Genomic DNA, 24,728 nt, shown 5'->3' on the forward strand with positions numbered 1-24,728 from the left:
TGTGTATATACATGTGTATGTATATACACGTATTATGTATATACATATGTATTTATGAATGTATACATGTATGTACATACATATGTGTGTGTACACCCACACACACTTACATACAGTAGTCCCCCTTATCTGCAATTTCCCTTCTCATAGTTTCAGTTACTTGCAGTCAACCTTGGTCCAAAAATACTAAATAGAACATTCCAGAAATAAACAATTCGTAAGCTTTAAATTGCATGCATTCTGAGTAGTGTGATAAAATCTCACACCCTCTCACTTCGGCCTGCGCAGGATGTGAATCATGCCTTTGTCCCATGTATCCATGCTGCATATGCTGCCCACTACCCTGTGCCACCACCGACCTCCCCACTGCCTCACCCCACCACTCCGTTAAGTCATTTAGTAGCTGCGTTGGTTATCAGATTGACAGTCAAGTTATCACAGTGCTTGTGTTCAACTAACCCTATTTTACTTAATGACCCCAAAGCACAAGAGCAGTGATGCTGGCAATTCAGATATGCCAAAGACAGATGTATAGCGCTTCCTTCAAGTGAAAAGGTGTGTACATATATGAAAAAACATAATGTATATAAGGTTCACTATTATCCGTGGTTTCAAGCATCCACTGGGAGGTCTTGGAATGTATCCTCACAGATCAGGGGACATTGCTGTATATGTAAGTGCAGATGAAAAGGTTTAAAAAGATGCACACCAAATTATTAACAGCAGTACTGATGGGAGAGGAGAAAGACTGGAAGGGAGTGGGGAAAGCACGATGCAGAGAAGATACCATGAAAGGAATTTTTTTTCTAATCTACAAACTTCTGTATCATTTGAGTTTTTTTACCATAAAAATAATATTTTATTTATATGTTTAAAAAATAAAGTTAACAAAAAAATCATTTAATTGTGGTTCTCCCTCAAGGAGATGATAATCAACTGCTATAAGAAAACTGAACAAGAATATGGATAACATTTGGAAATATGTAGAATTAAGTAATATTATGCTCAGATTTTCTGATTCAACCTATATGATGAACACTTTTCAAAAAATAAAGTGAATGTGAAAAACTCATAAAAGTAAAAAAGTTAAATTATATTTAATTATACATTTGACAAATCACCTTTACTAAAAAAAACGCCAACATTCACTGAAATTAGACACCCAGGGCATTTATTTAGTGACTTAAATATCACTAAATAAATGATGTTTATTTGTGGCTACCTCGTAGGAGTAGGTCTCTCCATGATCCAGTGAAAAGTATTACAGAAAATAGAATTTCAGCTTCAGGTACATACATGGCTATTTAATCTTCAATTGAAGCAGGCAACCTTCCAGCCCACTTGTATGGGCTCACACTGTGCTTTCAAGTCACGCAGAAAAACAAAGTCAATGCCATCCACATACTTCATTATATTTGCCTGCCTGATACTGAATTGAAACGCTCCCCAAATAAAATCAACTACCATCTGAGATTCATATATACACACATATACATAAGACTGAAATACTTTAAAATAAAAATATACGATGAAAAACTGGAAAAATCCTTTTACATTTAATGCCATTTGATAACTATCTATTGAAGATACAATAAATGTGGGAATATTAATTCATGCCTATCACCCCTTAACAGAAATGTAATCCAAAGTTTTAGTTCTGTCACGCATAAAAAGGAAGCCCTAACAGCTCTCTGCTACTTTATAGGATGTTCAGCTGTAATTAAACATTCCTCAAGAAGGATCTAAGGTTTTCAAATATTTTTAGCTGGAATTCAGTCTTTAAGATATGGTATCACACAAAAGTTTAAAACGGGGTAAAATAAAAGTTCAATTTTTTTAAATTTCTGTCAAAACAGTATTTACATTATTTTGAATTTTTTGATATGTGGCGAGCATAAATTTGAATTTTAAGATATTCTTTTTGTTTATTATTATCTGATTAAGAACTTTCATAACATACATACAATATAAATCTCGCATAGGTTCAAAATAATTTGCCATGAAATACTTACTTAGCACTTATTTACTCAGCTCTGTAATAGCAGCTAAGACAATTCAGAAAGAAGTATAAGTCAAAGTTCCCAACCTCAAGGAACTTACTTTGTAATAAGGGATTATGAGCTGAACACATAAAAAAGTACAGAAGCATAGATAACGTAAATGAAGTGTTAAGTCGAGTAGAGTAGACTGACACTATAGGAGTTCACAGACAAGGAAAACAACAAAGACGAGATGGATCTCCAGAATGTGCTGCAGAGTACAATCCTAGAGAAAATGGTTTCCTCATCCAGGGTTGACTATTAATGAGATTAAGACTCCTCTAAGCAATCATCAACAAAAATCACCTTATTAGACTACTTTGATAAGTTAAACAGGTATGGTCCTTGCTTCAAAGTGTTTATAATCAAAGAGGACACAGAACAAACACCAATTAAAAGATTACAGCTCATCATCAGGAGGTCTTATGAGTGCTGGTAATAATTCTTTCTTGATCCAGGTGTTAGATCAAGGGTATACTCGTTTTGTAAAAATGCATCAAGCTGTATATTTATGATTTGTCCAGTTTTCTATATGTATGTTACTCTATAGCAAAAAATAGAAATAGAAAAGATTATATATACAAGAAGGTCCAAGATGGTGGAATAGAATTCAAAAAAAAAAAAAAAATTACACCTCCAGTCCTAACCATCCTCCCAAGTTGCAGTTATACCTGTCCCACTGCCTACTAGACATCAGCATCTGGACGTCCTGCCCCCTCAGACCCCATCTTCCCTTCAAAATCCAAAATCCTTCCAGACTTTTCTATTTCAATCAATAGTACAGATATCCAAGCTAAAAAACCTTGGACTCAGGACTCCTCCAACTCAGGTGATTCATTAAGTCCTATTTCAAAACCAGTAAGTGCCAATTACCTTTTTAGGTACAAAAATATAGCAGTGAAAATGACAAAGTCTCTTCTCTCATGGAATTGACATTCTAAGGGAGAGTAACAGGTAAATACATGTCTTAAAACCAGGTAGTGATTATATATACTATGATGACAGCGAAAAAGAATGGAGCAATAGGGAGGCTGCTTAGATCTAGTGATCAGGAAAGACCCGAGAGGTAATTTAAACTGAGAACTGAATGACAGGAAGGAACCTGACTTGAAGAACATTCCAGGCAAAAATAAGGTAAGCACAAAGGCATTAAAGAAAAACAGCCCATTCAAAGATAAGAAACAGCCAGTATGGCAAGAGCATAACGAGAGCAAAGGTTGCAAAGGTAGGCAAAGGTCAGATCACATAACGTTGCCAGCCACAGTAAGGAGTTTGGATTTTAGAAGTCATAGTTTAAGTATCTCATCTCTGTGCTTTAATTTCCACTCTCACTTCTCAACTTCAGTGCTTGTCACCTCACATCAGGACTATAACATTATAATAACCTCCGAAGTGTTCTCCCTAATTTGGCCACTTCCCACTCCAAGCCACATCACCACAGTAAAATCAAATATTTTTTAAAGAAGTGTTATTATACATTATCACTCTTCTGCTCAAAAACCTTCAAGGGGCAACAAGATCAAAACACCAGCTCCTTAGTCTGAAGTTTACAGCTCCCAAAAATAGGATCCTAACCCTCTCGCTCTCTAACTTTACCATCTGTCATACCCCTCACTCTAAACAAAACCTTGCTCTAGCCAAACCGCTTCCTGAACATATATGCACTTCCCACCATGTCACCTTAGCTCACGATATTCATCCCTCCCCCTCCCCAACAACGTTCAATTCCCTTGACTCTTCTTTAAATTACCATTTCTTGTGCAAATAGAATTCTACCTCAACAGGGGGCAGAAAAGAAAAAGAATACTCCCAGTGCGGAAACAACATGAGTAAAGGCACAAAAACTCAAATATGTATATGACATTCACACACACACAAAGAGTGTCCTATGACTGAGCACAGAAGGCATGATGAGGTACAATAGGAAATAAAGCCACTTAGCAGGAGAGCAATGAGCTACTGTATTTTGCCATGTATAAGGCGCACTTTTTTGCCCCAAATTTGTGAGGGAAAAATAAGGATGAGCATTATACATGGGTAGTGCTAATTCCGTACCTATATAAATGTTTTTAATTCTTTTATTTATGCTTGTGAGTTAAAACTGTAACTCTAGAAATCAATAACAATATCCCTACGCAAAATAATATCCTGGAATACAATAATCGGTTTTGTTGAACTTAAGATGAACTTGCAAAGATGAAAAGTTCTTGGTCTTCTATGATACGTAAATATCATAAATTTGTTACTGGTACATAAAATTCCTTGTATCTTGTATCTGTTCTTGTGTTTTGTAATTATTTGTTACATGAAGTTTCTTGTAACACAATGTTAAAAAATAAATGCTAAAATTCCTTTATAATACAAACAACAAGTACCTAAATGTAAACAAATAAAAATTTGAATTAAAAAATTAAAACAAAAGATTTCTTTCCCTGAAAGTTTGGGCCAAAAACATGGATGTGCATTACACATGGGAGTGCATTATATAGGGCAAAATATGGTATATATGACCTTATATAAATTATTTAACTTCTCTGGGCTTCAGTTTCTTATCTGCAGAATGAAGGTAATAACAATGCCCATGTCATAACATTGTGAAAATTTACTCATTCACTCCGCAAACATTTCCTGAGCACTTACTCTCTGCACCGGCATTGTTCTAAGTGATATGGATGCAGCAATGAACACGACAGACAAAAATCGCTACACTGTGGTACTTAGATTTTAGTAAGGGAAACATCAAACAAGCAAAATAAATATATATGATAAGTGCTAGAGACAAAAAAATAATAATAATACAGAGAAGAGGGATAGGGGAAAAAAGCAAAATTTGAATCAAGACATGAAAGAATTGAGGAAACAAGCCATGCAGTGTTCCAGACAGAGGAAATCAGAAATGAAAGGGCATTGTCAAGGAAAAACAAGGAGACTAAGGAGCTGGAGCTGAGAGTGGACAGTAAGTGATAAAAAATTAGGTCAAAGAAGTAAAAGGGATCAGATCATATAGAACCTTACACGCCATTGCAAAGATTTTAGCTTTTACTTTACCAAAAATAGAAAGCCACTGGAGGGTTTTCAGTATGACATGACCTGACTTTAACAGCATTTTAACAGAATCTCTTATTTAACAGTATGTCTCTGGCTGCTACCACGTTTCCCCGAAAATAAGACCTGGTCTTATATTAATTTTTGCTGCAAAAGATGCATTATGTTCAGGGGATGTCATCCTGAAAAATCATCCTAGGGTTAGGTCTTATTTTGGGGGAAACACAGTATATTAAGAATATGCTATAAGAGAATAAAGTGAAGCGGAAGAGACCACTTAGGAGATTAAATTAGATAATGGTAGTTAACACAATGGCTGGCATATAAGTAAGCATCCCTTAAAAGTTAGCTAGTTTTCCAGGAGTGGAGAAATGTCTCATCCTGTTGGACCAAACACTTAGTAAAATAACTAGCTGAGTAACGTCTGATAATTAAGTTCGTGAACTTGTTGCAACGATGTTGCTAACTTTTTCTGGTATCAGAGGGATTATTCATTATGAATTTGTACCAACTGGACAAACAGTTTACTATTTGGAAGTGCTGAAAAGACTGTGTGAAATAGTTAGACAACCTGAACTTTTCGCCAACAATTCATGGCTTTTGCATCACAACAATGCACCAGCTTACATGGCACTGTCTGTGAGGGAGTTTTTAGCCAGGAAACAAATAACTGTATTGGAACACCCTACTCACCTGATCTGGCCCCCAGTGACTTCTTTCTTTACCCGAAGATAAAGGAAATATCGAAAGGAAGACATTTTGATGACATTCAGGACATCAAGGGTAATACGACAACAGCTCTGATGGCCATTCCAGAAGGAGTTCCAAAACTGCTTTGAAGGGTAGACTAGGCAATGCCGTCAGTGCATGGCTTCCCAAGGAGAGTACTTCGAGGGTGACCACATTGATATTCAGCAATGAGGTATGTAGCACTCTTTCTAGGATGAGTTCATGAACTTCAGTGTCAGACCTCGTATAAGGCTGAAGTTTTGGGGCAAAGGAGGTGCATTTCATATAACTTTAGGCTCACCAAAAATAAAAACATCTATGGGTGGCCAGATGGCTCAGTTGGTTAGAGCATGAGCTCTGAAAAACAAGGTTGCCGGTTCGATTCCCACATGGGCCTTGCGCCCTCCACAACTAGATTGAAGACAACGAGCTGCCACTAAGCCCCCAGAGGGTGACCAGATGTCTCAGTTGGTTAGAGCATGGCCTCTCAACAACAAGGTTGCTAGTTCAATTCCTGCATGGGATGGTGGGCTGTACCCCCTGCAACTAAAGACTGAAAACAGCAACTGGACTTTGGAGCTGAGCTGCGCCCTCTACAACTAGATTGAAGGACAACCATTTGGAGCTGATGGGCCCTGGAGAAACACACTGTTCCCCAATATTCCCCAATAAAATTTAAAATTAATTAAATTAAAAAATGAATAAAAAATAAAAACATCTATACAAATAATAATTGATGACATATAATGACTCCTTATTCCCCATAAAGGTGCAGGTCTGTTCTTTTCCGTATCTTTCCTAGCATGCCTCTCAGAAGGCAGTGTCCTCAAAAAAACAAAATTAAGAGATTTGAGGAAATAAAGTATGCATAAAAATACTGTAATCTAGAAAAAACTGGCTCTTTTCAAATCTACTGAATGACATAAATATTGGTTATGTTTATTGATCTAATTATCTAAAATTCTTAGTGACAAAATGCTAGTTGCAAGAACACTATTTAAAATAAAGAGGCAGTATCACTGTTATAAAACCTTTACACACATTTAATCCTTCCAAAATCTCTGAAAAAAGGTATTCTATAGGTATACCTCGTAGATCTTGCAGGTTCAGTTCCAGACCACCTTAATAAAGCGAATATCACAGTAAAACAAGTCATAACTTTTTGCTGGTGGAGGATCTTGCCTTCAGTTTGTTTAAAAAGAAATAAAAGCAATATCTGCGAAGCACAATAAAGAGAAGGGCAATAAAACATTATGTCTGTATAGGGAAGTGGAATCAGAGTGAGATTAATTTGTCTAAGGTCACACAGCTAGGAAACAGTGGAGTCAGGATTCAGACCCAGGCATTTTAATTTCACATTCTGTCTTTGTAACCTTTGCTAAATGTTTCTTATTTGAACAAAAACCCAGAGAGAAACATACTATAGAAGGGATGGGATGAAAGAGTTTTAGGAAGGGGAAGTGAATGAATGATGAATGTGGAAGCAGTTAAATGATATAGAAAATGTGAAGAGAGCTAAGGATTGAGAAGTGAATGTGGAATTTGGAATTAGCAAATTTTGGGTGACTTCATAATATATAGTGGGATCAGGAAAGTGAACTTCAGGCTATACTTTGAACTTATAAGTAATTGGATGCTTGGTCTTTTGATGCATTATCATTTGTGATGAATTATTAGAGTTCTAATGTTTAAGCATATCACTTGGAACTTTTATAAAAATTAAAATTTCAAAGTATAATTTAACCTTAGCAATTTTATTAATAAAATATAATGTTCAAGTAAAAAAAAATAAAAAGGCAGTTATAACACTTTAAAAGAACTGAAAAGTAACCTGCAGTGCTGAACAGCTTTCATTTTGAAATTATAAATACAGTTAACAACTTAGAAAACACTATGATTGTCACTAACATGCATAATTCTGGTAAGGGGTCACCTGGGTGGAGAAAGGTACACATGTACTCTGACCTCTCCTTCCAAATTCAGTGAATGTTAACTTGCCACCAAATTCTTATGTGACTCCAACCTCTGTATTAGGCTCAGGGCTACAGGATGATCTCATTCTCATTCCTTAACCCTAAAGCCCTCTAGTATCACTTCAAGCTATCCCAGACTTTGCCTATGAAATCACGACTCCACATCATAAGAACCCCAGTTTCAAGAGGTAGTTATGTGAAAACCACTGAAAAAGGCATTTCATTTTGTAAATAATGATACTGATGATAGCAGCAACAACTATCGACTTTTTACTAAGTGCTTACTACATGCCAAGCATTGTTTTTAACACTTTACATTATCATCTCATTGATCCTCACAACAAGGCTGTCATTCAGTAGATTTGAAAAGAGCCAGTTTTTTCTAGATTACAGTATTTTTATGCATACTTTATTTCCTCAAATCTCTTAATTTTGTTTTTTTGAGGACACTGCCTTCTGAGAGGCATGCTAGGAAAGATACGGAAAAGAACAGACCTGCACCTTTATGGGGAATAAAGGAGTCATTATATAAGTCATCAATTATTATTATTATTATTTGTTTAGATGTTTTTATTGTTTATTCATTTTTAAATTAATTTTAAATTATATTGGGAAACAGTGTGTATCTCCAGGGCCCATCAGCTCCAAATGGTTGTCCTTCAACCTAGTTTTAGAGGGCGCTACTCAGCTCCAAAGTCCAGTAGTAAGTAACTTGTAAGAGGCATACAGAAAGTAGCGGGAACCAGGAGAAGGGGGTGGGAGGGCTGATTTAAACAAAGAATCAAGAAGTCACAATAGCAAGGGACTTCTCAAAAAGAATACTGGAAGCTAAAGCAAGGCCTTCAAAAATTCTGAAGGAAAATGATTTCTATCTTCATGGGATGGTAAAGGTGGTAGCTATATGATAGGGGTTATCAAGACCTGATATGTTTTTATAAATAGTTTTATTGGAATACAGCCATGCCCACTCGTTTATATATTGTCTATGGCTGCTTTTGTGATACAACACAGTTGAGTTGTTGAGGCAGAGATCCTCTGACCCACAAAGCCTAAAAAATCTACTATCTGATTCTTCGCAGAAAAAAATTTACCAACCCCTGGTCTATGAATATAAGCCATGAAAAATGGAGGATTGATCATTGATAACAGTTTGGATATAGTGTCGAAAAATAAGAGTAAGACACAATGGCACATTTTCCTGGGGGAAAGGAAAAAACAGGTTTTCAATACTAATTGAAGACAGAGATCAGTTTCTAATTTTCATCCAAGTACTTACCTCCTGCCATTTCAGGAATTCTGAAGGAAGCACCCAGAAAATGTATAGTCATTAAATTATTTGGAGACTAATTATAAAATGTATAGACTTTCAGAGGTTTTGCTTCTTGTATTCTCTGGCTGGTCATCTTTTTGAATGTTCTGCTACTTATTAGCACTTCTAATGAAGGTAGACAGGGAGAAACAAAAATACATAAAAGCCATGCTGGCCAGTTCTGTTATATCAGCAGGTAAACACTTACTGGGTAAAGAGATGAAAATTGTTATAATGTGTTAACAAAACTATAGTTTTTAAATACCAACAAAGTAAGTCCAATATAAGCCAACAGTGGAACACATCTGCAAAACTCTAAAATGGAGGTGTGTTACCTAGATCCTGAAAGGAAATAACGCCTTCATGTGCTGGGCTGGCTTACCTAAACCTGGACTGTAGCTTGTTTTGGGCACCATCTTTCAAGAGGACTGAAGGAGGCCAGTAAGGTTGATGAGAGTAAACAGAAACTATAATGTATTAAAGGCTGAAATCACTGGGAATCTTCAATTTTTGGTTTGTTTTAATTTAATTTTAACAAGCATTACTATAACATTAAATATTAAAGCCATAAAAAAGAAATTTCCGTATTCAATTCACTAAACAATCAACAAATATCAATTGAAAAACTACTATAAGCCAGGCACTATTCTAAGACACATAAAACCCCTGACCTCTTAGAGCTTACATTCTGGTGGGAAACACAAATAAGCAAATAAACCAACAAATAAGTAATGTAATTTAAGATAACCTACATTCTTACCACTGATCATAACTTTGCATTCCTCTGAATTTCCATATGCATGTGTATATATTTTTATATATATTTTTATTTTTTCATAATTTAAAGCAGGATCTTTGTAATTTGGGTTCTACTCTTCATTTACCATTGAGAACATATTTTCCAAGTTGCCACATAGCCTTTAATTTATATTTTTCATTTTTAATGCCATAATTTACTTAATATTCCTCTATTCTTCAACACGTTATGTCCAGCCTTTGCTGTAAGTGCAACAAAGGACCAGGGTGGGAGTAATTTCCCTCTCCAGAGGAACTTGGGCAGGGTAAGCAGTGAGCTGTTGGGTTTGCAGGAGGACTTTAAGACTGATAGTAGAAGCCCACACATTAGGACTAACATGCTTAAATAAGGAAACAAGCCATATCCAATCACTACCGGCAAAACCTCAGGTAGAAAGAGTTTTGTTTTTTTAAAATTTTTTAAATTTTTTGGGGGAACAGTGTGTTTTTCCAGGACCAATCAACTCCAAGTGAAGTCGTCGTTTTCAATCTAGTCGTAGAGGGTGCAGCTCACTGGCCCAAGTGGGAATCGAACCAGCAGCGTCGGTGTCATGGGCACTGCACTCTAACCAACTGAGCCAACAGGCCTCCAGAGAAAGAGAATTATTGTTGAGGAGGGAGAGAGTAAAGGTACCTGGGCTCTATTCAGGCACCCTGGTTGACTACTGGCAAGGCAGGAATCCTCTGGCCTGCTTGCACTAACTATGTAATAGCACACTACCAAGCCCAGAGGAACTTTTCTCAAATTCTTTGACAGTCTAAGCTGTAAGAAGCTAAAAGCATGAGGCTAACCTTTAGGGAACTTAGTGGGAACTTTAGTGGTATCAGGAGAAGCTAACAGGCCAATAAGGGCAGTTATGAGGTCAACACTAATAATTCCAAAGGCACCCCCTAAGGTCTGCCCTTAGAGACCAGACGACACAGGAACACCAATAGCAGATTAGGCTACCAGGCAATAGACGTTAGTGCACCACCGGCAACTGCAGCTGAACCAGCCAGTCAACACGCAAAGAAGTCCTGAGCCACCACTGAACAATCCACCAGGATTTGGCAGGATTTGGTGATAATTTGTCTCAAAATCAAAGATGACATCCATTATCATATTAGAAAATTTAGGAGCGGGAGTGGATCGTGAAGATATCTAAAGGATATCATTTGAAGGTCGCCGTGGAAGCAGGAAGACTCTTCCATATGCTCTAGAGGAGCCTGGAATGGAAGTTTCTGAATGGAAGACTTCATATCAGTACTACAACGAATAACCGTCTGACCTCCAAAACACCCAACAATGAAACAAGTTTCCTCACAAAGTGGTAGATTCCTTGTCATCATAAGTATTTAGCAAAGACTGACTGATTAACTTTTGTGGCTTTTGTAAAGGAGAATCAGAATTTAACTGGGTTTTTTGTTGTTGTTCTTTAACAAATTTGCTTAGTTTTTGTTTTTATCAAAGTTATCCGTGAACAGAGATTAAAGAGTTTCAAAAGCTTATTACAAAAAGCAATGGCCCTCTACCCCAACAATTTCCCAATTCACGGGAAGCAAAAATTTTCAATTTTTGAGGCTGAATCATTTGGTACCGTGTTTCCCCGAAAATAAGACCTAGCCAGACAATCAGCTCTAATGTGCCTTTTGGAGCAAAAATTAATATAAGACCTGGTATTATATTATATTATATTATATTAATTATATTATATTATATTATATTATATTATATTATATTATATTATATTATATTATATTATATTATATTAATTATATTATATTATACCGGGTCTTCTATTAATTTTCACTCCAAAAGATGCATTAGAGCTGATTGTCCGGCTAGCTCTTATTTTCGGGGAAACATGGTACATACCTCCATCTCACTATGTTTTTTATTTTGTTTTCTTTTCTCCAATTTTAGGTACTATTAACTTCCCACTACAGAAGATGAGAATTTAGCTCTCCTTCATCTTCACATTTCCATACATGTGCACACTGCCTATCCCCGAGTTTTCCCAATATAATTACATAATTCTACTAAGATACTCAAGGTTCATATAAATTCTATTCAGAGCATGTAGTGTACATATTAGAAAGTGTAGGCTAGGCTACACAAACAGATCCCAAATTATCAGCCTGGTAAGTAAATATTCAGGTCATTAATTAAGCCAGTTCTCCTCCAGTTATTCCAGGACTCGGGCTGACAGCAGTTCTGCCATCTTGAGTACAAAGCTCCCGAGGCTGTCCCAGATGTTGTATCCCAGATAGCCAGGAGAAGTAGACAAAAGAGAAACACACAAAGGAGGTCAGGCCCAACTCCACTCACATTCCACTAAAGAAAAATTAAGTCAGGTGGTCTCCTCAAACTGCAAAGAAGACTGGCGGATTCTGACTAGCTAAGTGCCCAAAGAAGGCGAGAGCAAATCTGAGTAGTTAGTGCTCTTTGCCACATATACACCATGATTATTTTTCTTCTAAAAGAGTTAGTGGAAGAAAATATTGTAATTTACTTTAGAAACTGATGGTGGAGGGAAAGGGGAGAAAGGATTTAAGAGAGAATAAATCAGTTAAGTAAATCGAAAGGAAGGTTAATGAACAAACCCTCCCAAAAAAAGAGAGAAAGATTAAAAGATGATGAATTCATTCAGGAAACACTTATTGTGCACTTATTATGCATGCTCTGTGTTAAGTGCTACGGAAACAACAAAAATCATATAGACTAAATGCAGTGTAGTTCCTCAATTGGATCCTGGAACAGAATAAGGACATTAGTGGAAGAACTAATGAAATCCAAATAAAGTCTGGAGTTTACTCAATAGTAATGTACTAATGTTGGTTTCTTAGTTTTGATAAATGTACCATGGTAATGTAAGATGTTAACATTAGAGGAAACTGGGCGAGGGGTGTATGAAAACTGTATGATTTTTCTCAACTTTTTTATAAATCAAAAATCATTCCCAAAAAATAAGTTTATTTTTAAAAACTCAGTCATAATGGTATGGAAACTACAGCTCCTCAAAAAAATTAAACAGAATTACCATACAATCCAGCAATTCTACTTCTAGATAGATACTCAAAATTAGTGAAAGCAAAGACTCAAAGAGATGTTTGTATACCCATGTTCACAGCATTATTCATAACCACAGGTGGAAGCAACACAAGTAGCCATAGATAGACGAATGGATAAACAGAAAATGTGGTATATACATACAATGAAAAATTAATTCAGCCTTAAAAAGAAAGGAGATTCTAACATATGCTACAACATGGATGAACCTTGAAGCCATCAGGCTACATGAAATAAGCCAGTTCCAAAAAGACAAATATTTGATATCATTACACTTCTGTGAGGTACCTAGAGTAATCAAAGTCACAGAAATAGAAAGTAGAATGGAGGCTGCCAGGGACTAGGGAGAGGGGAGAATGGTAAGTTAGTATTTTATGGGTTGAGAGTTTCAGTTTGGAAAGATGAAAACTCAAGATGAATGGTGGTAATGGCTGCACAACAATATGAATACACTTAGTGTCAAAGAACTGTACACTTACAAATAGTTAAAATAGTAATTTATATTGTATATATTCTACTACAATTTTTAAAAATAGTCATATAAGCACAAAGATAAAGGTTTAAACAGTACTTCCATGACTAAAAAAATATCTAAAACAAACTGACTATGACATCTAAGATGAGGATTTTTTTTGTTGTTTTTCTTTTTTTTTAAAGATTTTATTGGTGAAGGGGAACAGGAGTTTATTGGGGAACAGTGTGTACTTCCAGGACTTTTTTCCAAGTCAAGTTGTTGTCCTTTCAATCTCAGTTGTGGAGGGTACCATTCAGCTTCAAGTTGTTGTCCTTTCAGTCTTAGTTGTGGAGGGTGCAGCTCAGCTCCAGGTCCAGTTGCCGTTGCTAGTTGCAGGGGGCACAGCCCACCATCCCTTGCGGGAGTCGAACCGGCAACCTTGGTGGTTGAGAGGACGCGCTCCAACCAACTAAGCCATTCTGGAGCTCAGCGGCAGCTCAGCTCAAGGTGCCAAGTTCAATCTTAGTTGCAGGGGGTGCTGCCCACCATCCCTTGTGGGACTCGAGGAATCGAACTGGCAACCTTGTGGTTGAGAGCCCACTGGCCCATGTGGGATTCGAACCGGCAGCCTTCGGAGTTAGGAGCTCTAACCACCTGAGCCACCGGGCAGACCTGTTTTTCTTTTTTTAAAGGTTTTATTGGGGAAGGGGAATAGGATTTTATTGGGCAACAGTGTGTTTTCCCCAGGACCAATCAGCTCCAAGTCAAGTTGTCGTCCTTTCATTCTTCGTTGTGGAGGGTGCAGCTCAGCTCCAAGTCCAGTCACTGTTGTTCAATCTTAGCTGCAGGGGGCACAGCGCACCATCCCATGTGGGAATCGAACCGGCAACCTTGTTGTTGAGAGAACTGCGCTCTAACCAACTGAGCCATCCAGCCACCCAGGAGTTCAGTGACAGCTCAGCTGCAGCTCGTTGTCTTCATTCCAGTTGTGGAGGGCGCAGCTCACTGGCCCATGTGGGAATCGAACCGGCAGCCCTGTTGCCCAGAGCTTGTGCTCTAACCAACTGAACCACCCGTCCCCCTAAGATGAGTTTTGAACAAGACAGTTATACTAGGGAAACGAATGGGGGAAGGATATTGAGTACAGACAGAAGTACAGCGACTGCGGTAGTCTTCAGTAAGGTCAGCAAACTACAGCCCCACAGCCCATGTCCTGCCATCTGTTCTTGTACAGCCCACAAGCTAAGAATAATTTTTATATTTTTTAATGGTTAAAAAATTTTTTAAATTTTATGACGTCCAACAGTTACATGAAATTCAAATTTCAGTGTCCATAAGTAAAGTTTCCCTAGACTACAGCTATGCTCACTCATTTACGTATTGTCTATAGCTGTTTTCGTGCTACCGAGTTTCCCTGAAAATAAGACCTAGCCAGACAATCAGCTCTAACGCGTCTTTTGGAGTAAACATTAATATAAGACGCGGTATTATATTATATTATATTATATTATATTATACTATACTATACTATACTATACTATATCATATTATATTATGTTATACTATATTATAAAACATTAATATAAGACCCGGTATCATTTTACTATAATATAAGACTTGGTCTTATATTATAGTAAAATGATACCGGGTCTTATATTAATGTTTGCTCCAAAAGACGCATTAGAGCTGATTGTCCGGCTAGGTCTTATTTTCGGGCAAACACAGTACGACAGCAGAGCTGAAGAGCTGTGACAGAAACAGTAAGGCCCACAAGTAGCTTAAAATATTTACTATCTGGCCCTTTACAGAAAAAGTTTGCCAACCTCTGGTTTAGAAGCCTGCAAGTAGTACCTGTAGTAAGGATAAAACAAAGATGTGTACAAGGGAGACACATGGCAAATAAGATAAACCAAATAATCTGAACTTGTTTCAACTTGATTCCATTTACTATGAGAAGCCACTAAAGAATTTTATAGAGAGTAATCTAATCAGATCCACCTTCTGTAAAGATAATTACCCACTTGTTTCTAAAAGTACCTGAGCTAATCATTTTATTTATTAAAAAACAAAATTTGCCACTAAAAAAAGTCTAGAAGCCTATCAGTAGGGGTAACAATGGCAGTTGGTATAGTAGAAAAAATTTTAATTCTTTCCTTGTACTTATCTGTTTTTCATATCTTCTCAAATGAGAAGAAAACTGCCATTATAATTCAAATTTAAAAATAAGTACAACTGACCTTGAACAACACAGGTTTGAACAAAGTGGGTCCATTTATACACATGGATTTTTTTCCCAATAAATATGTACACTACTGTACAGTACTCTTTCTTATCATTTTCCTAACATTTTCTTTTCTCTAACGACTTTACTGTAAGAATACAGTATATAACACATATCCAAAACATGTGTTCATTGACTGTTTATGTTATCAGTAAGGCTTCTGGTCAACAGTAGGCTATTAGTAGTTAAGTTTTGGGGGAGTCAAAAGTTATATGTGGATTTTTGACTGCACGGGGGTCAGCGCCCCTAACACCCATGTTGTTCAAGGGTCAACTGTACTTTTATACTCGTATTCATACACACCCACACCAAATGTATTCTCTAGGCTTTATATTCCTCTCCTCCTGCGCATAGGTAGGCGAAAATATGTCTAGGAAAACCTACACATAGCACAACTCTGAAAGCATGCCTCTGTCACACTTATAATGGATAAAGGACACTCTACCTTATGTATTTGCTCAGATGTGAAAGAATAAAATGTTTGAATGCACTGTACTGGCAGTGCACTCTCTTCCTATGTAGGGCTTTCATTACATCCAACAAAGAGCCAAATCAACAACATCTTATTGAAACTAGAAATGTTAAAGGATAGGAGAAATTGCAGAGTTTGCAGGTCAAGTCAAAATACTGAAAAATGATGTAAGATAAGACTGCATATAACTCTGAAAATATAATTATAGGCTTCAGAAATGCAAAGTCCTTGATTTATACCGCAGTACTGTGCACTTACGGATACACTGCTTGTTAAGATTAAATCCCCTTTTAATGTTATATTTCAGTTCCTTGACTAAACTGTCAGGGATTCATGTGTAGGGACCATGTCTTTTATTTCTTGTGTGTCCCCCACAGTACCTCATACAGTGCCTATACATGGTAGGTGCTCAATACATGCTTATGATTGAATGACAAAATAATTAACCCAATTTTGAGCGCACAGACTAAAACTCTGACACCTATAATTCACATGATTAAGCCTCCCTCTATGCAATAGTTTAAAGGACATTCCTGGGGTGAGTACTGCTGATTCTACTGGATTTATTACATTAGGTTCCTTCTCCAGCAAAGAGCTCAAAGTACACATGTAATGTTAAGATAGAATTCCTGACTACTGAGAAGGTAGGTGGGAAAGTGGGCAAGTGAAGGAAAAACATAATAGCTTGCCTCCAGAGAATAAGCATTATTCAGTCCTAGAGATTAAAACATTCCTAAAATGTCCCTGAACTAAGACTCCTAGCTGACATATTTCATTAAACTTTGTACTGGCTAAATTCCACCACAATGAATATCATTAAAATCAAAAACTCATTATAAAAAAAAAATCCTAAAAATCTCAGCTATTGGTCCATATGCTGTTACACTGTAAGATCTAGTTTTAATTCTTTACTCTGTTTTGCCAAAACAAAACTTCTAAACGTTTTCAAAGCAATAAGACTGAGCATCTCTACCACATGCCAAGCACTGGGAAACGATTAAAAAGCCCGTCAAAGTATCAACTGATTTTGTACTGCTTATAAATTAAACTACAAACAACAGAGCTGCTGAGTACCTTGCAGCGAGGAGTCAACTTCTATGTGTGGAAATCTGGAGAAATTACACAGCAAATTTAAGCTGGACACTGAAGACTGAGTAGGAGTTGAGGCAGAGAGCAGGAAGAGAAAGAGTGTTACAGGAAAACAGGACTATTGGACAGAGCAAAATGGGCATGAGAGGAGTGATAAAGAGGAGAGGGGAGAGAACGGGAGGGTAGAATCAGACAGTGATGGGTCTGCTATGCTGAGCTATGAAATCTGGAGTTTATGCCCCTAGGTAATGGGGAAAAGTGGACATCTTCAAGTAGCACAATAACAAAAACCTGAAGAATCAGTTCACATAACATGAAAAGACTAGGTTACATTACAATCATGCCAAAGGCATTATTTAATATTACACCATATTGACACTGTAAATACTGTGCTGATGCAGATACAAAAGAAATCTAAGTATAACCTATTCCTCTGTGCATGCTTTCAACTGGGTCTCAGGGCTCAGGCATTGGTCCTCTTCTCTACTCCCCGGCTGATATCACTAGACCTGTTTTTAAACACCATCTATGTGTTGATGACATTCCAAATGTATATTCTCAGCCCTGACTTTGACTCTGGGCCCCAGACTTGAACAGTCAACTCCCTACTCAACGGCTTTATCTAGTGAGCATCTCAAACTCAACATACTCAACTAAACTCATTTTAAACCCAAAACTAGCACTTTCCAGTTTTCCATCTCTGTACATGGCACCAGTTGTTCTAGCTAGAAAACCTTGGAATCACGTTTAATTCCTCTCTTTCTCTTACCTCCCACAACTAATCTATTGGCAAATGGCATTGGTACTACCTTCAGAATATACCTTAAATCTCACCCCTTTTCACTGCCTCTATCAGTGCCCCTGTGAGCCAAGCCATCAGATTTCATCACATCATTCCAACAACTTCCTAAATGGTCTCCTGTTGCCCCTCTTGCATCTACATCAGTCAGTGACCTTTTAAAACAAATTATTAATAGATTGCATCATTTTTCTTCATAAAACTGTCCAGTGGATCCCATCACACTTAGAATAAAATTCAAAGCCTTTCTGGTCTACCAGGCTCTACATCGTCAGAGACCCACCAACTTCCCAATATCATGTCCTACCACCGTACCCCACCACCACTACCACCAATTAATACCCCAGAAATCTCCAAACTCTAGCTCACCAGCCTTCTTGCACTTCCTGGAAAATTCCATACTGATTTTCATACCAGAGTCTTTGCATAAGTACTCCCACTACGTGAAATGCTCCACGTTAGCGTGGCTCACTCCTATCATTCAGGTCTCTTGTGCTCAAATGTGACCTCAGAGGAGCCTTACCTGGCAACCTATCTAAAAGACCACCAAACCCACCACCACCTCATTCTGTCCTCTTGTACTACTTTCTTCACAGCTCTTTGACAATATCTGAAATCATATTATTTTTTATTAGCTTAATGTCTATCTGTTAGAATATAAATTCCATGCGACTAGGTAGGGACTTTGTCTTATTCACTGCTCAATCCCTAGACCTTGTGTAATACCTGGCATACAGTAGGGCTCATTAATTACTGGTTGTTGAATGAACAAATTAACCTAATTGGTCTAAACTATCTTATTTATATTCTCATCCTGTTACACATAACTGAGTAATTCCTTCCCCACCTTTGAATTTAGATCTAATTCATGATTACCAAACTGTTCTTCCTAGAACAGAGTTCTAAAACACTTGAAAGACTGTTAAAACAAGCTATACTATAACTCTGCCTTTAATTCCTTTCTATACTCAGCCCTTCCATCAACTTGGCCAGTTATTTTCCTTTAACTACAACTTCCATTATCCTCTTTCTACATTATTATCAAGCTTATCAATGTACTGCTTATTATAAGTGCTACTGATAAAGATGGACAGACATGCCCAAAATATTATAACAAATACTTTATTATATTGTAAGTAACACAAATTACTTAAAAAAATAGAAACTACAGAAAAGCAAAATTTAAAAACCAAATTTACAGGCAGGTGATCAAGGTCAACATCAAGAATAACAAGTCATGTTGATAGCATGTACTCAAACCCCAGTCCAATCATGAAAAAAAACAAAACATCAAATACCAACTGAGGGATATACTACAAAATATCTGACCAGCAGTCCTCAAAACGATCAAAGTCATCAAAAACAAGGAAAGTCTGAGAAACTATCATAGCCAAGAGGAGGCTAAGGGACATGATTACTAAAAGTTATTATGGCTGTGTAATGGACAGTTCTGAGAGGTAGTAGCTTCATAGGAACTCTCTGGAGGTAACACATCCCTTGTTTGTTTTCATTTTTTCCCTGCCTCCCTTTTTCCCCTCACACCTTCCCTGGGATTTCACCAATCAATAAAGTACTAGTACACTTAAATTAAAAAAAAAAAAAAGGTATTGTAATACCATGGGATCCTGGAATTGAAAAAGAACCTTAGCTTAAAACTAAAGAAATCTGATTAAACTATGGGTTTTTAGTTACTAATAATGTATCAATATTTATTGGTTCATTAATTTTAACACATATACCATACTAACAAAATGTTATTAATAGGGAAAACTGGGTATTGGTTATATAGAAACTCTTGGTAACATCTTTGCAATTTTTCTATAAACCTAAAACTGTTCTAAACAATAACATTTATTTTTTAAATTAAATTCATCCAAAAAATTCTACCACTCAAATAAAACCTCTGGTTCACATCTGATGTATACCATTTTAGACTTCACTGTTAGTTTACATTGATGTATATCATTTTAGACTATTATGTAAATAAACACATACAGGTATATTCCCACAAAAATGTGATCCTACTACACATAATTTTATAACCTATTTTTTACACTTAACAATATACATAATACTGTGCTTTCCAAATCATTAGTAGAAATCTGTATCACGTCTACTAGCTAAAAGGTATTACCTTCTATGAGGGCACTATATTTATTTAACCAATCCCCTATTATTCAACACCCAAGTTTTTCCAGTTTTTGCTTTTATAAAAAATACTACAAAGACAAGTCTTAAATGAAAATCTTTATAAAGTACCAACCAGTCCCTCAACAAAGAAGAGGAGCTGCTGAGTCAAAGGACATAGGTTTTTAATGCTTTCATAAGTACAGCCAAAATGGCCTCCATTAAGGATGTTCGTACATAATTATCAATCAACGGCAGTGTATGAGTATGCCATTTCCCCACTCCTATGCCAATGCCAAATATGAACGTTTTATTACATATCTGCCAGACAGAAGGACGAAGTTGTTTTGTTTATAAGTGAAAAAGAATGTATTTTCATCTTTATTGGTTATGTTTATGTCTCTGTGTGTGTGAGAGCTACCTATTCATGTCTTTTACCCGCCATTAGATATTAAGGTCATTAACGTAGGTCCAACACATAGCGCAAGATTTTTTTCCCACAATTCGTCTGGCTTTACTCATCATTGGAGCCCTATACCTGAAAAACTGCCTGGCACATAGTAAGCACTCAATAAATATGTTAAATGAATACTGAATTAATAAATTTGTCTTTTAACTTTATGGTGTTTCTGCCAACTAGAGGTTGTTTCGTGCACTGGTTCTATCAATCTTTGCCTTTATGAATTCTGCCTTTCAGTCATGCTTAGAACAATTCATCCTATTCCAAGATTGGAAAATCGTTTACCCACTTTTTAAAGTAGCAATTTTCTAACTTCACATTTTATATTTAACTCACCTGGATTTTATTTTATTTACATTTTAAGGTACAATTACTTTTTTTCAAACAGCCAATTGTTCCAACATCATTTTGAAATTTCTTCTCAACCTATATGAAATGCCACCTTTATAGTACTAAATAGCCTTATATATTTCTAGATTTATTCTGTTCCACTGCTCTATTCCAGAGTTACTACTTACTGTTTTGATTATCACAGCTTTATTTGTACAGTCACTAGTGTTAAGAGCCCTCCTCACTTTTTTCTTTCAAATTTTTTCCTATTTTACAGGTTCATGCTTCAAAATGAACTTTTGAATAATTTTGTCAAGTTTCCAAAGGCATTCTGGCTGGAATTCTGTAAATTACTTAATCTCTTTGTTGCTATTTCCCTCATTGGTAAAACAGAGATAACAGTACATACCTCATAGGTTTGTTATGAAACCTAAATGAATTAAGACATATAAAGTACTATGCTAGAAAGATGTTAACTATTACTCTAATTGCTCAAAAGTGATAACTATCATTATAATGATTGCTCGATAAATGTTTTCCAGATTGTGCTCCCACAAAATTCAAAGGCTCTTTAAGATACGTCAAAGGGTAGCATGAAACTTAAAGAGTGATATGAAAAACACATAATGTATGCCTGCTTCATTTCACTAAAGGTCTTGACCTTTGGTAAAATGAAGAGCTGGAGCTGGAAGTAGAGAACCATGAAAAATACCAAATGCTAGTGACAGGAAGCCTCAATTTTTTTTTTTTTTTTTTTTTTTTATAAAGATTGGCCCATCAAGAGGAGAAGCCTTATGGGGCATGAGCAAGTCTCTTCTAATTACTTGTGTTTCCCCATCTCCATAATGACATAGTGATGACAATGCTATTATCTCAGTTTCTTTCCAGAAAACACACTGGGACTAGACATCCAAAAGAATAGTTTTCAAGTAAGGAAGTGGGCAGGTACAAAGTATAAATGCTATTGATAAATATGGACAGATATGCCAGACTCTAATAACAAATGACCTTCACTAAGTTCCCACATCACTGTAATGATGAGGGAAGGGATTGTTATGGGGTTTTTCTTGTGGGGAGATGCGATTGTCTCATAGTTAATAATTTGTTCACTGTTCTTTTGTTATCTACATGACATTGGGATGAGGCAGAGTCATACACCATACGAAGGACCTTAAAGAAATAATCTCCTATACGAAGGACCTTAAAGAAATAATCTCCTATGCAGAGCTAAAATATAAATGACAAAATGGAGGCCGAGAGGGGCCACATGACTTGCTAATTACAAAAGTAGCTGAAGGCTTAGACCCCTGGCCTCCCAATTCCCAGACCTCAGACCTCGGCTGATTTCACCACACCACACAGCTTCTCGCCGAGGTTTGCCACGCTTCGATGTGGGAGGAGTAACAGCAGGCAATCTGGCCGCAGCGAAAGGCACTGGAAACCCACAGGACCGCACAGTCGACGGCACGTGACTGGCCACGCCTCTCTCTTCTCCCACCCTCCCCCTTCCCCGCGCCAGCAGCACGCGCTGCCAACCTCGTCATGTGACCTTCACGCGGCCCCAGCGCTCCCCCTGCTAAGAGACTTGTTTCCAGCAGCCATTTTGCCTTGAACTTGTCGTCCGTGCTCACAGCGGAGCTGGACGCCACGAAAACCCGTGGCCAGATTTTACAAGCCGCACACGCGCTTCGAAAGAGCGCTCTGGCCGTCAGGGCTGAGCCGAACCTCACTGAACACGTCGCACCCCGGGGCGCCGGGGAAAGCTGTGGGTGCGCCTCGGCCTGCGATTGGCTGTGGCGTCCACGTGATGCCAGCCCCCCACCCCTCTCCTTCCCCCTACCCACAAAAACACCCAAACATACTTTTAACACCTCGCGCCAAGTACACGCCACTGGGCGCGTGGGGACGAACGGGATGCGTGGCAACCAAGGCGCCTGCGCGTACCTGCCGGGCCGACCGGAGCGAGCCCACGCGCCGCGCCGCTCTGCTCACGGGTCCGGGATTCCTCGCGCTGCTGGACCACCAGGCTAGTCATTGGCTGCCAGCTTTGGTCACGTGCTCAACTCAGGCCTGCCCCTAACCGCTAATCACCTGGCACCGTGCTCGAAGCGGCGCTGAAAGTCTTTCGCACGCGGAAAGGGAGGGTAGTTAGAGGACCTCCTTTTCTGCCGTTAGGGGATGGCATTCACAAAGGGGAAATGAGAAAACAGGGTCTCAGAACCAAGGAAGCTCATACCTACCAGTTTAACTTCGCGTGCCCCTCCAGGAGCCGGGAACCATCGCCCTTGGGCGCTCCCCGATGCACGCCGGGATACGTCTGGCGCCCCTCGGTGTGCTGCAGAGCATGCCGGGAAAGGCACCTCTCCCGATTTCCTGGCTCTCACCTCCCGGGCATTCCTTTCATGTCCCCTTGAAAGCCCGGTGCTTCGGCTTGGAATGAGGCGGATTGAGTAATTATGGGAGTGTAACTGGATATAACAGGCACTTTCAGTCCCCCTCCCCCCACTTGTTCCATCCGTGTGGTCTTGGGGAAACCGCTTAACCTTTCTTCATAGAGCATGCATTTAGTAAGTACCTGCTGAGTGCCTTTGTGAATATTGCAAAAAAAACCAGCAAGGGTGTTTGCCCACAAGTAAACTACCAGCCTTTCATGGTCAGTGGAAAAGAATGCTAATTTATATACTACTTACTTCAAACTCCACTTGGGAGAGGAAATAACACCTTGAATTTCTCTTGGGACAGAAGACCAGCTCTTCCTTTGTAACTTACTCTTCTTGTTGAGAAAAATGGGGGTGGACGAAACAAGAGTCATTTTAAAGGGCCCTATTACAATTTCTGGTTCAAGCTAATACTAGCTAGGAAGTGAGAAAAACACCATCTGCTAACGCTGAGAAATGGTGGTCTTACATCAGAACCAGTTCATTTTGTAACCTATTCACAAACCGGCCTCCAGATCAAAACAATATTCTACTCCCATGAAGCCCCCAATTAAAACAATTCATATCGTACCTCCTCCACTTTGAACTTCTTTCCTCAGTTTTGCTGATTTCAAAACTTTGGTCTTTCAGTTAAAGGGAAGATCAAGCATGGGGAATTTGACTACCACTGGTCAGACTCACAACAGTGCTAATTCATAAACAAGGAATTACATGTATCAATTTATAATGTGATTACCAAGCCAAAATATAGAGTTTCAGACACCCTTTTCTTGTTTCAAGATATTTGATGAGCCTAATTAATTATCACACAATTGTTTCCTGACTAGAAAGTCTAAAGAAAGGGAATTAGACTTCTGAATATTTATCCAAAGAATATGAAAACACTAATTTGAAAAGATACATGCACACCTATCTATGTCCATTGCAGCATTATTTACAATCGCCAAGACATGGAAATAACCTAAGAGTCCATCAAGGAATAATTGGATAAAGAAGATGTGGTATGTGTACACACACACACACACACACACACACACACACACACAGGAATATTACCAAGCCATAAAAAAGATGAAATACTGCTATTTACGACAACATGGATGGACCTTGAAAGTATTATACTAAGTGAAATAAGTCAGAAGAAAAAAGACAAACTATATAATTTCACTCATGTGGAATATAAAACAAAAAAGAAACAACAAATAAAAACAAACTCACATACAGACAACAGATTGGTGGTTACCAGAGTGGGGGGGGTAGAGGAAGGGCAAAATGGGTAAAATGAGGTCAAATGTATGGCAACGGATGGAAACTAGATATATACATGCTATAGTGTATG

General features: G+C 37.8%; 1 protein-coding gene across 4 annotated transcripts in view; it reads right to left on the bottom strand.

Moving 5' to 3' along the window:
• The window catches only part of MGA (MAX dimerization protein MGA), a 132,071-nt gene extending 108,767 nt beyond the window's left edge, over positions 1-23,304 (bottom strand). The window contains exon 1 of one of the 4 annotated variants that reach the window (XM_019725430.2): positions 23,192-23,304. The gene's annotated coding sequence lies outside the window, so the exon portion shown is untranslated. Of the gene's footprint in view, positions 1-22,286; positions 22,421-22,813; positions 23,000-23,191 lie in introns of those variants that run through there. The other 3 variants (XM_019725431.2, XM_019725434.2, XM_074327882.1) reach the window with 3 other exon arrangements.
• Between the last annotated feature and the right edge of the window lie 1,424 nt (positions 23,305-24,728).

The sequence above is a fragment of the Rhinolophus sinicus genome, linkage group LG03, assembly GCF_036562045.2.
Source record: "Rhinolophus sinicus isolate RSC01 linkage group LG03, ASM3656204v1, whole genome shotgun sequence".
Lineage (NCBI taxonomy): Eukaryota > Metazoa > Chordata > Mammalia > Chiroptera > Rhinolophidae > Rhinolophus > Rhinolophus sinicus.